We start from the raw sequence: 13,491 nt of genomic DNA on the forward strand, positions 1-13,491 counted from the left end.
CGCGCCTGCCCACCCAGCGCCGCCGAGCCGCACGCAGCCGAGCAGGGCCGCGCCGCAGCCGCCGTCGCCGCCACCGGACCCCGTCCGCGCTCCGCCGCGCCGAGCCCCGCAGCGCCGAGGACCAGGGTGAGAAAGGCCGAGGGCCCCAAGCTCTCCCGGGTGAGCGCCGCAGCCGGGCCACCCCCGCCCCCGCCCAGGCCCGGGCCTTCCCCGGCTCCGGGCCCCGTGCCCCCGCTCTGGGTCTCCTTGGAGAGGGTGAGGGGGGTGCCTCGCGCGGGCAGCGGGGCGCCTGGAGCGGCACTTACACCACGGCTCTGGAGATCATCCAGGACACCATCTTCCTGGGGGGATGGGGGGGCTCGGGTCCCCCCCCCCACCTCCGGAGCCGGTGGGCGCGGAGCGCGGCAGGCCGGGCCGCCAACGGCAGGCCGCCGACGAGGGAGCGCCAACGGCAGGCCGCGCGCGCTCGCCGGGGGGCCCCGCACTGGCGCCCTCGGGGGCCGGGCCCGGTGTCTACGCTCGGCGGGCCGCGCTGCGTGGCGGTGGGTCCCCCGCCCGTCCCCGCCCGCCGGCCGAGCCGCCGCCGCCGAGCCGACCGGCCCCGCCCCTGCGCTCCGCTGATAGGCGGCGGCGGCGGCGCGTGGGTCCCCGGCCAGGCCGGGCGGCCGGGCTCCGGGGGGCTGGCCCGGCGGGGATCCGGGTCCACGCCACGCGGCCGCGACTCGGACCCCCTCGGCCGGCGCTCGGGCTTGGCTCGACCGCCTCCTTCGAGACGCCTAGGAGGCGTGAGAAGGCGGAGGCGGGTGTGTGTTTGTGTGTTGTGTTGGAGGCTGGGGGAAGGGGTCTTGGGTGTAGAGGGGTGGGGGTGTCGTCACTGCGTTTGTGAAAAGATCAGCTAGCAAACAAACTGTGGAATCCTCCAGACTAGGCCCTGGGTTCTGGACAGCCAAGATTTTGAGCCGTGGTTGCCCACATCCGGTCCTTTCGGTGTTTACGCAAGCCCAGTACCAAGGGCATCTTCCCGGTACCGCATTCTCGGGCGGCCGTCTGGAGACCCTGCGTGCACAGGCCTCAGCGTGTGCCATGAGTCGGTGCGTGGTGCAATGCGGGGATGGATGGGCACAGAGCGGTGCAGGCTGCTTGTTTGCAGTAGTGGGTATCGCGATACCACTGTTCCGGACATCTTAGGTCAGCTTTCCAGCTTGTGTTTTCTGACACACATCTCCAGGATTCATTGAGCTAGATAATAAAAGGTAAAAGCTGAGCCTAGAATTCCTGACTTTTTTTTACTGAAATGTGCAAATCTTAATCCTTTAGGGGAGGTTGGAGTACTGCTTACACCTTGCAATTTCTGCAAATATCTCGGGAATAGAATTTTAATTTTGGTGACAATACCAAATTGAGAAATTTGGTAAAGTTTAAAGTTTTTTTTTTTCTGTGATTGAAAGATAATGAAAAGGTAATTTTGGTATTCAGATGGTGCCAGGAATAAGGGATAAAACATGGGCTTAGAGCCTTTAATTTTATCTTTAATTAAAGTCCTAGAAAATGTGATGGTTTATTTTGTGACCATGCTGTAATTTATTCTTTTTGTTCCTCAGTTTCTCCATAGTAAAAGGAGGCTAATAATACTGTTGGCTGCACCTTGCCTTTCCGGGGTGATGCCAGGCACTGCTAAATAACACATTCAGGAAGTGCTCACATTTGGAAGGAAATCAAGGGACGGAGACGCCTAGATTATTCTGAGTTCTTTTTCAGTTCCTGGAGTCAATAAATGTAGTAACATTTTGATTACTTAAGAAACGAGTTCAGAAGCTGCTTTCTGCTCTTGGGTTAGGTTTTTATTTATTTATTTATTTTTTGCTTATTAAGAATATATATAATATATTTTAAGAATATATATTTTTAATCTCAGTGCTATCACTTGTGTTTTTGCTGAATTTTATTTTTGGTCATGCTGCAGCATTATTTTAGCCTCTGGTGTGTAGACCAGTTTTCTGGAGAATTCTCTTGCCCAGGAGAACTCAGAACATTTTGGGATGTCATTCAGATCCCTCCATAAGCAGGCCCTGAGATATCTTCACAATCTTACATTTTACTGCTTTTCTGCCCAGTTCCTAATGAGCCCATTTTGTACCTCACTTCTCGGGAACAAAGTATGTTCAGTGCCTTTGCCCTAAACTTAAAATTTTTTCTTCAGTATTTTGCTCCCCATTCTCTGTCCTTTGCTGTTACATTTCAGTGTCCTGTGCCACTGGGTGTTGCTCAGTGCTGATGACTCATGCTTTCCTCAGGGCCCTGTAATTTATTACTTGAATTTCCACTCAGTACCTCTGTCATTCTGCTTCTTCTCAATGTCTAATTTATTGGATGGTAAAGTGCCTGAGGGCAGGTATGGTGCACTGTACATCTTGGTCTTCGTACCTAACGCAGAAGAGTAAATGCCCAGTAAAAGTTGAGCTAATGTTTCTTAAATAGTCACTCTCTTAAACACCAATTTTAAAAGTTCTGCCAAGAGTATTAGAAATCTCTTAATAATATGTGTTTTTCCAACTTTGGGGTCATCATCCTGACTTATTTCCCCACATGACAGTGCCTTAATGCCTTCAGTGGTTACAGGATGCTATCTGCTCTGCAGAACGTCCCTAGTCTGCTGTGTGTTAAGGTTTCATTTTATGTGCTTATTAGATGCTTTCTTGTCTTTTTCCACGTTCCTGTTACTTTTTACTGCTTTCATTTGTTTATGTGAAGTAATTTCCTTCTTTACGACTCAGTGGGCCACAGGTTGCAAACCCTATGTGGAGTGTTATACACGTGTTGAGTTACCCAATGACTCAAAAATCTGGGTAGTGTGTGTTTGCTTTTGAAACCATGGAAACTGAGGTATCAAGCTATTAAGTTGTTAGGCAGTGATCCTGTAGCTCATCAGGGCAGAACTAAGCTTCCCAAGCATCTTTCTATTATGCTGTGGTAGACAGTGGAATTGTGTCTGAGGCAGGGAATCCTTGTGGCGAGTGATGGTGATTGGTTTAATGGTTGCAGCTAGCATTATTTGGTGGGTGTTGATCAAGGATGATATTCTTTTTTGCAGTAGTACCACAATCTTGAGTAAAGTATTGTTCCTTTGTCCTGTATGACTTAGGAACATCCTGCCTGGTATTCATGAAATATTTGTAGTTATCTGAACCTGGAGTTTCCGTTTGACATGTATGTGTGTGGAGTCATGGTTTTCTCTGAGACTGCTTTTTCCAGTGCTTAGTTGGTCATTTCGGCCGTTGTGTTTATAGAAGGATGATTTGTTCTGTTCACCACTTGGCTGGAGGTTGTTTATGGTTTTGGGAAGACGGCATGACACACCGCTGTGCATTTGTTAGTATGTTCACTAATTCTTCCTGTCTTCTAATGTTGTTTTGCCTCCAGTGCTTGCATTTCTTTCTCTTCATATATATATATATAGATTTGATTGGAATTTTTCCTGTAGGAGTATTGTTGATAACTGGATGGTAAAGCAGAAATTAGGAAACATTTTATGGAAGAGGCACATTGAGTCTAATATGGTTGAGAGTTTCTAGTCTAAAATAAATGTCTTTGAGGAGGACCCATTTGTGACAAGTACGCAGGTTTTAATGGTGAGTGTCTTAAGTTCTGTGGTTGGATGATGCCTCACATGGTTAAAATCTGCTGAAAGGTAGCCAGCTGTTAAGTGCTTCTGTTAGAGTAAAGCTCTGGGAATGAGAAAATGAAGTGCTATCTGTTGGAAGCCTTGTACAGTGTGGCAGCATTTGACATGTCTGAGAACATTTCTCGTATAGAAGACTGAAAACTATTTTTTAAAGATTTTTTTTTTCCAAAGGCAAAGTAGCAGAGAAGGAGAGACAGGGAGAGATCTTCCATCCACCAGCTCATTCTCCACATGTCTGTACCAGCCAGGGTTGGGCCAGACAAATGCCAGGAGCCTGGAACTCCATCTGGGTTGCCCACGTGAGTGGCACAACCCAAGAGCTTGGGCAGCTTGCTTTTCCAGGGGCGTTAGTTGGGAGCTGGATTGATTGCAAGACAGTTCAGGTCTGAGAAAATTATAATTTAAATACTGAGCTAAGTTGTTTTTCATACGTGTATCACTGGTATTCTTGTATCATGTAGTGGTTCTCTCATTGCTTTGTGCAACAGTGTTTTTCTCCTCTGAGTATTGAGTTTAATCCTGGTAGGGAGTTGCATATTAGGGCAAAGAACATTTTCTTGGTAGATCTATTTTTACCACTGGCAGTATGATGTTTGATAAATCATTGCATTTTACATTTGCTGTTGAATGGGGATGACAATGCTGTGATGATTAAACGGGAGGGGATTTAAAATTTAGTGGTCTGAGCAGGCCTGTGTTGTGGCACAGTGGTTAAAGCCACCACCTGGGACACTGGCCCCTCCGTTTGAGCCCCTGCTGCTCTGCTTCTAATCCATCTGTCTGCTACTGCACCTGGGAAACCAGTAGAAGATGATTCAAGTACTTGAATTCCTGCTACTCATGTGGGACACCTAGATGGAGTTCATGGCCCTTGAATATGGCCTGCCCCAGCCCAGTCTATTGCAGCCGTTTGGGGAGTGAACCAATGAATGGAAGAGTGCAGTATCTTTTCTTCTCTTTTAACTCTCGCTTTTAAGTAAAAGATAAATCTTAAAAAGAAGAGAGAGGGAGAGAGAGAGAATAGCTTTCTCGGAGTTGGAGTTGGCCTTATGGCTAGTGGGTGTTACCAGCATCCCAATATGAACACCAATTCAAGTTCCAGCTGCTCTACTTCCTATTTTAGTAAATGTGCTGCTGAAGTGAGCACCAGCTGCTCCACTTCCTGCTAATGCCCTGGGAAAAGCTTAGGAGGGTGACTTAAGTGTTTGGAAGGCTCAGATGAAGATCTTCTGCCTGGCCCCTACTTGGTTGCTGTGGCCATCTGGAGAGTGAAACAGTGGATTCAAGATGTTTGTCTTTTGTCTCTCCCTGTTTCTCTGTAACTCTTTCAAATAAATAAATCCTTTTTTTTTTTAAAGTATAAAAGGACAGCTTGCTTTTCTACGTGTTAGCTTTCATAGGAAAACTCTGTATGTTAGAAGAGTTTACATATTAGTAAATCAAGAGTGGATAGTATCTAGGAGAGCAAGCTGTGAGAGCAGAATTACAAGGTTCAGAGATGACATCTAACTCTTGTAATTATTGATGAGTGTACTAATGAGACTGAGTACCAGTCCTCCCATTTCTATTGGGAGAGTATTTTTAGTGGCTTGAAATATTTATATATTTTCTTACCTCTTCTCAGGTGGTCTGCTCATTTTATTATAGTTAGAGAGGAGATCAAGTCTCACATCCGATATTGAAGTAAAATATTTAAAGAAATCATACTGAAAATACAAGAATCAAACTATAGAATAGATTACATATTCCCTATAAATATATATAAAAACATGTTTACTAGCTGACAGGAAAGCAAACTACACCTATGATCGCTGAATCTTGGGAGAACACAATAAGGAGTTGACAGGCTGTGTAGTTCTTAAGCATTTGATACTTCCCCTAAAGCTAGGAAAAATTTAGAGAGCCCCTCCTCCAACCTTTCAGGGTGAAGAATGGCTTTGTGTTTGATCACGGCAAGTGGCAGGACAACATCTAGTTCAAGACCTCTCACTGTTCATTGATAATAGAATAGATTAAATGATGGTTTCCGCTTTTAAGCTTGCGTATGATTAAAGATGTTAGGTACAAATGGAAATAATTTTAGGAAGCTGAAATATTTGATAATTCCACTATGTCTGGTAGGTAGAACTTAAAAAATTTTTGACGCTTCTAAATTGTAATTCAAACCGTGTGGAATACAATTCAAAAAGAGAAAAATGGGGCGTTAGATTCCCCCTTTCCCTTGTCTCTAGTTACCAAGTTTTTTCTAGGGACAATCTCTGCTCCCATTTTTCCTCTGGAAGCTGAAGTCCAAAAACAGACTCAATTATTAACAGGCATTTAGTCTGAGTGAAAGGTGGCATTTTACATCAGTTGGGACATGATGGCAAACTCAACAGATTTTTTTTTTTTTTGCTAGCCAGCCAGCCGTTTAATGAAAACTGAGGGAAAACATAATTCCTGACAATTAACTAATGTAAATGTGAAAACTGGAAGCACCACAAAAGAACATAAAGGAAGCGTAGGTGAAGGTACAATCTAGAACATAGGAAGCCTTTTTCTTTTCTGCAGAAGATCAGAAAGCATAACCAAAGATTAGCTTAGATAAGGAAACACACCTCCAAAATATAAACAAGATTGCAAGACAGATGCTGAAGTGAAAAAAAAAAAGGTTGACAAACTATTTTTGACCAAGTTTGTATATGTGTGTGTGTATCTCAATATGCCAAGTGTGCTTAAAAACCTTTAATTAAAAGTAGGTGTCTGAAGATTTCCAGTTTCCAGTCCAACATGTAAGATGCTTAGTAGGCACCATAGGTCCTAAGAGTTTGTTAGAAGCTGAACAAAGTGGACACATCCATTTGTTGTCAGAGAAGAGAGGTCACAGCACAACCGCAGCCCCGCCAACTGGAGGAACACAGATGTGCAGATAGGCAGTAAAAGGAGACCTTGGAACGAGGGCAGGAAATGGGGACTTGAGTTGACAAGTAATGGGCGCTTCAGTGCAGCCAGCTGCAGTCTTAGGGGGAGCCCCTCATGCTTTAGTGAGTTCAACCTCTGGGAGCTCAACCCAGATCCTCACAGTAAATATCAGAGGAGGAAGCCTGCTTCCCCATCCCCTCCCCCCTGCACCCCGCGGTTTCTGGCAGGAGGAGGTGAACAATCATTTTGAAATACACCAGAGCATTCTGTTCTTAACAAGTCATGTACTCAGGAGAAATTACTTTACCAGAGCCTAACCTAACGGGTCAGAAAATACCCTGTACCTCTAGCCTCCCACTAGGGGGAAGTGAAAGAAACAACCAGCCCTCTCCTGTCAGTTTGTCCCTCTCAGGCCCACGGGTGGAATTCACAGTGCAGGGGTTCAAGCTCCCCAAAGTGTCCCCTGCCACACACACACCTTAGAACTGCACCTCAAAGGACCTAGTCAAAGTTCCTCTACTACTTCATATCACTTTTCTTCAACAAAAAACTTAGCAAGCATACTGAAAGGGTAGAAAACACAGGTCGAAGAGACTGAAGAAGCACCTCCACTAGAGACAGGTTACAGCATGAAAAAAACACAAACCAACCAAACCATGATTAGCATGATAAGGGATTTAATGGAATAGATAGACAACATACAAGAACAAAAGTGAGATTTCTGAGAAACAATAAAAACCAAATTCTGCAGATCAAAATCATCCTAACGGTAATGAAGAATGCTTTTAATGAGGCTCATTAGTATACTGGTCTAGGCTGAGTTAAAAACCAGTTTGTTTGCAGGAGGATGTTACATAGAAACTTTCAAGTCTGAAGAGTAAGGAGGAAAAGGGTAGTAACACAGGCACACTGACGCAGACATGCACTCTGTGTGTCTCTCTCAAGAAACCAAGAACAGTACCCCAGAACAGTGACAGCAGCCAGTGTTGTAATAAACTTGTGATATTATGATTGGCACACATACTCATACCTCCCTCTACAAGACTGGCTGTAGAGTCATGAGACTCCTGTCATTTCAGAGGGATCTTGCCTTGTACCCTACAGGAGGGGCTACTGAAGAATCTGAACGAACAGGCCTTGCTGGTTGCCTCACCCAGTTCATCAGAAGCCATGCCTATGTAAGGAAGTCTCTATAAAATCCCGAAAGGCTGGGGTTCTGAGAGCCTCCAGATCATTGTACTTGCTGCAGGTGCTGCAGGGTGGCGCGTTTGAGCAGGGCTCGGTAGCTCTTGCCTCTTTCCATACCTCGCCCTACTCATCTCTTCATCTTTGTCTTTTGTAATGGCCTCTATTATAAATGCTAAACTTGTTCCCTTGAGTCCTCTGAGCCACTGAAGCTGATCAGTAGGGTCATGGGGAGATCACAGGAACCCCAGTTGATAGCCAGTCAGTTAGAAGCTCAGGTAATACAGTCTGAAGCTCGGAATTACTGTCTAAAGTGGGAAGAGGAAGTGTGGCAGTCTTGGAGACCCAAACCTCAATTTACAAGATCAAAGTTGAGTTAAGCTTGGAGAACATGACTGTTGTCCCCTGCTGCAAAGCAGATGCTTACTTGCTTAGTGGGGCGTAATGTCTGTAGATATAGCCTTTGAGGCCCTGAGTCTTTTGTATTGAGTGGAGGATAGCAGAGAGAAACTGACAATTTGTGTTTTCCTACCATGATAGGAATGGCAGAGCAGAAGAAAGAAAGGAACAGAAGCAATGTTTCAAGCAATAATTGAGAGTTTTTTCCAAATTAATGTTAGATGTTACTGATTAGGAAGCCCAGAGGACACGAAACTGAATGGCAAAAATCTTTACCTGGTAAATCAAAGGCAAAGAAAAAACAAAACAAAACAAAAAAAACCAACCATCTTGGACGAGACCAAAGGGAGGAAAAACACCTTTCCTGTAGAAGAGCTGAGAAAAGAAAATGCCCACCACGCCCTCCAAACCATGCAAGCCGGAGAATAGAATGGAATATTTGAAGTGTTGAGATCAATGCACCTGCCTAGAATTGTTTACCCTGCCATATTATCCTTTCAAACTGAAGGAGAATCTTAGAAATGGGGGGATTTATGCAAGGAACATTTAAAAAAAGGAAGTATATGGAAGCTTTGCAGATGTTTATGTAGAGAAAGGACATTAAAGCAAGGATAAATTAAGGTAAAATAAAAACTCTTTCCTTGTTCTTAATTGATGTAACAGTTAAGTTTGGTCAGTGTTCTGGTATAACATGGTATTTGAGTATATTTGAGTGTGTGTGAATTTGAGTGTGTGTGTGTGTGTATGTGCTTTTTCGTAAGTGAAATTGATGGCAGAGTTGATGCAAGGGCAAGATTGGGAGGATTCTGTTACATATATATTGCTCATGCTAAGTGTGAGAAGTGTAGTTTACTTGAAAGTAGCCCTAAGTTAGTTGTAAATGTTTACTGTGAACTTCAGATCAATCACTAAAGTAATAGAACTGTACTTGGTATGTTAAGAGAAGAGATACATGGAATTATAAAATGCTCGATTTTCAGCACAAAAGGCAGAAAATTTGAAAGGTAACAAAGAACAAAGACAACACATAGGAAACATAACAAATATGTTAGATACTGACCCAACTGTATTGATAACTGTTTTGCACATTAATAGCAGGCTAAAGCCTCAGTCCGTAGTGCTGGCATCTCATATAGGCGCCAGTTTGTGTCCTAGCTACTCACTCCACTTCTGATCCAGCTCTCTGTTTATGGCCTGCAAAGCAGCTGAGGATGGCTCAAGACCTTTGGCTCCTGCACCCATGTGGGAGACCTGGAGAAAGATCCTGGCTTTGGATCAGCTCAACTCTGGCCATTGTGGCTACTTGGGGAGTGAACCAGTGAATGCAAGACCACTATCACTCAGTTTCTCCTTCTGTCTCTAAATCTGCCTTTCAAATAAAAAATAAATATATATATATTTTTTAGTCAGTCTTAAGAAACTAACTTTAAGGACAAGAAAACATTAACAATAGAAGGATGGAGAAAGATATACTATGCTAATACCAATACAAAGAAAGTTAAGTAAGTTGTTGATTTCAGATGGAGCAAACTTCAGATCAAGAAAAATACAAGAGATTAAGAGTAGCAGTATATATTATAAAGGGATCAATACTGGAAGAATAGATATAAAACAGTCCTCAGTGTGTGGGTAATTGATAGCAGAACCCTGAAATATGAGGTAAAAACTGATGGATTGACAAGCAGAAATACCTGAAGACATTATTTTAATTGGAAACTTAAAAATTTTTCAATCAGAAATGGAGCCAATAGTTGAACTCTGGTATTCTGCTGTGACTTGTGGATGTGTTACCTCCTAGGCCAAATATTTTCTCCTCTTATAAGCAATTACAGCAAAGGTTGGAAGATAGTAGAGTTTAATATACAAAATTTAATTCCTGTACTAAGCACTGGTCCTGACCAAGCAAATTTAAAATAAAAAATATGGTGCCATTCATATTAGCACCCACCAAATTAAATTCGTCAGCATAATTAAAGCAAAATGTGTATAAGATTTGTGTAAGGATGCCAGCAACACTTCTAAGCATCTAAAAAGCTAAATAAATGGAGAAGTATTCCATGTTCAGGATAGAAAGATTTGATATTATCAGGTCATTTCTTCCCCCGAGTTATTTTGTGGATATTAGAAAACTGGCTGTACAGTTTATATGGAGAGACAGAAAACCCAGAATAACCAACACAATGTTAAAGGGGCCAAAGTTGGACAACTGATATACTAGCCAAGTTTAAAACTTGCTGTAAAGCTATAGTAATTAGGATTGTGGACCCTAGTGAAAGAATAGGCAAATAGATCAATGAGTAGAATAGGGCTCAAATGTAATACTCATTAATACTCTGACAGAGAAGCAAAACTGATACAGTGAAGGAAAAAATGTTTTTTTCAAAAACATGTCTGAAATAATTTTATATTCACAGACTGAAAAAAGTCACCCCAGATTCCAGCTTCTGGTTTATTCCCCCAAATATTTACAATAGCTGCAACTGAGCCAGGCTAAAGCAATAGCTGGAAACTAGTCCAGGGCTGTCCCATGGGCTTTGAGGATCCACGCACTTGCACAGACTCCTGTCGCCTGCTGGTGTGTACAGTGTGTATGGGAGCAGGAAGCTGGAAAGAGGGCAGAGCTGGGACTTGAGTGCAGGTACTCCTGTGTGAAGTGTGGGTGTCCCAAGTGCTGTACCAAATGCAGGCCTGCCCCAGAGAGCAGGATTTTTAATAAGACTGTCAAACTCTTCCGTGTAACAATAAAACAGTGAATGTACCATTAAGCGTATGTCAGAATCTGTTAACAGAATTCAAGACTCCATCCTCATGTTTACCATGGCCTTCAAGGTGGTAAAGTCAGTGTAGGTTCATTGGTGGCAATGTTTCATGTTTGTGTGGGAGATTAATTTTGGGAAAAGTTGTGCCCATTTGGGGATAAAATGTATGGAAACTATTCTTTCAGCTCAGTTTTTGTGAACCTGAAACTTCTCTAAAAAATAAACTTTATTAACTTAAAAATATATTGCAAAAGAAGAAATATGCTAAGACCAAAAACATGTGATTTACAAAAGGAGTACCACAGGTCAGGACAAAATCCCAGTTAATCTCAGGATGCACTTGATCTAAATTCAGTCCTGGGTCTTGTTCAAAAGCATAGCAATGCCAGAAGTTACTAGAAAAGGAATTCTGTTTGTCCTCAAAGAGTACTACAGAGCATTTAATGGATGAGTGTGTAATAATGCTTGTGGGTCTCTGTCCTCCTGTTTCTCTCACTGCCTCGGAGCTGTTCACCAGACTCTTAAAACTGTGTTCCAAACTCTCAGCCAACAGCTTCGCTTCCTGCCAACATTTTTACTTTTTCCCTTATTATATTAATCACTTTAATTTCAGGAAGCTCTTTTACTCTAAGAAATTAACAGAGGGAGGAAGATTGCACATGCACACTGAGAGAGTAATTTCAGTCTCACTGATTGTGTAGAAAATCCAGATAAAAGGTTCCTCACCTTTCAGATTAGAAATTACTAACTAGGATGAATAATGTTGCTATACTGGTGAGAAGGTATGGATACTTCTTAATTTCTACAGGTGCAAATAAAGACTCAATTACATTTTGCAAGGAAAATATTACATTACAGTTTTACATTTTCAGATAGCAGGCATTTGACCCTGCATCCCACTTCTAAGACTTTTTTTTTTTAAGATTTATTTTATTTTTATTGGAAAGTCAGATGTAGAAAGAGGGGGAGAGGAAGATCTTCCGTCCGATGATTCACTCCCCATGTGACCGCCATGGCCAGAGCTGAGCCAATCAGAAGCCGGGAGCCTCTTCCCGGTCTCCCGTGTGGGTGCAGGGTCCCAAGGCTTTGGGACTGTCCTTGACTGCTTTCCTAGGCCACAAGCAGGGAGCTGGATGGGAAGTGAAGCAGTCATGATGTGACTTGACACTCATATGGGATGCTAGCACTTGGCAGGTAGAGAATTAGTCATTTAAGCTATTGTTCTGGTCCCTTGAAATCTCTTTTTCTATAAAGTTTATATCTTGCTAAAAAAATTTATGTTGATAAGCTAAATACATTGCTAGGATATGTAACTCGTGCAAACTATATAAAATTGCAATAACTTGACTAAAAAAATAGCAATTAATGCAATAAAGATTTGTTTATTTATTTGAAAGACAGAGTCACAGAGAGGAGAAGTAGAGATCTTCATGCAAGGGGTTGCGCTGTACAGACTGGGCCAGACACAAACCAGGAGGCTGGAACCTCATTTAGCTCTACTATGTGGGTGGCTGGGCTTTTCCCCAGCCCATAAGCAGGAACTGGATCAGAAGTAGAGCAGCTGGGACTCAAATTGGCACTCCAATGGGGTGGCGGCTTTGTGGGCAGTGGCCCAACTCACTGTGCCAGAAGGCTGGCACCAGGATTTTTAACTCTAATTGAACAATTTTAAATCGGTATATCCTTGAGAAGTCTTAAAAAATGTTGTCATATTAGTTTCTTTCTCTGCAGGTAGAAATAATAACCACTAATAAATTGTGTAATTGTTAGGTAGTATATACAAAAGGCTTTTGTTTCAAAGGTCTAGACAAATAGGAGTAAGACATTTAGAAGTTCTAGCAGGAATAGAGCTCATCAGTTATTTTTGTTAAAAATTAAGGATTATGTGTAATTCTGTTTCATAGTAAAAAGAGGTGTTGATGGAGGAGTCATATTTGTAGTGTGTTGAGAAGATTCTAGAAGGAAACTTGAGACTTTGCTTTGTTTACCCATCATGTGTCTGGCTAATTGTCTTTCGTTGACATTCAACACTGCATCAGTAAGCTGAGGTTTGTGATTCCAGGTCTGGCTGTATGAATGATGAGACCTGGACAAATGAGTTTATCTTTCTGGTCTTCTGTTTCCTCATCTGCAAATTAAGCATAATGGCTTAGACTGCTGTCTGCATAGGGCAATTAAGAGAATCCAATGCAGACATGCATGAAATCCCTTTATAAGCTGTGTGCTGTGCTGTAGCGAGGATGTAAGTTTTTTTTTTTTTAATTTTTAAGATTACTAAACATCCAGAGTAAATATTCAAGATAGTCTTCTGCAGTGGAGCGCTGAGCTGGAGAGATGCATACTGATGTGTTTATGAGCAAGAACACAAAAGCAGATAATTATCATGGGTTGTGAGTGTGTGACTAGCAAAAAAAAAAGTTGACTAATTTTGAAGACACTTAAAGGAAATGGAGAGATTGCTGCTTGCAGAAAAGCTGCTGGCACAAATAGTAAACCGGACACAGAGGACAGCATGGGGAGGGAGTGCTGCTCAGGCTGGGCCACTTGAAAGCATGTGGGTGGAGT

At 42.8% G+C, this 13,491-nt stretch overlaps 1 protein-coding gene across 2 annotated transcripts in view; it reads left to right on the plus strand.

Moving 5' to 3' along the window:
- Nucleotides 1-59: 59 nt before the first annotated feature.
- Nucleotides 60-13,491, plus strand: part of LOC121168279 (probable JmjC domain-containing histone demethylation protein 2C) — a 197,078-nt gene continuing 183,646 nt past the window's right edge. The window contains exon 1 of one of the 2 annotated variants that reach the window (XM_040998213.1): nucleotides 60-126. The gene's annotated coding sequence lies outside the window, so the exon portion shown is untranslated. The remainder of the gene's footprint in view (nucleotides 127-13,491) is intronic. The other variant, XM_040998214.1, reaches the window with a different exon arrangement.

The sequence above is a fragment of the Ochotona curzoniae genome, unplaced genomic scaffold, assembly GCF_017591425.1.
Source record: "Ochotona curzoniae isolate NIBS_2020 unplaced genomic scaffold, NIBS_Ocur_1.0 patch87, whole genome shotgun sequence".
Lineage (NCBI taxonomy): Eukaryota > Metazoa > Chordata > Mammalia > Lagomorpha > Ochotonidae > Ochotona > Ochotona curzoniae.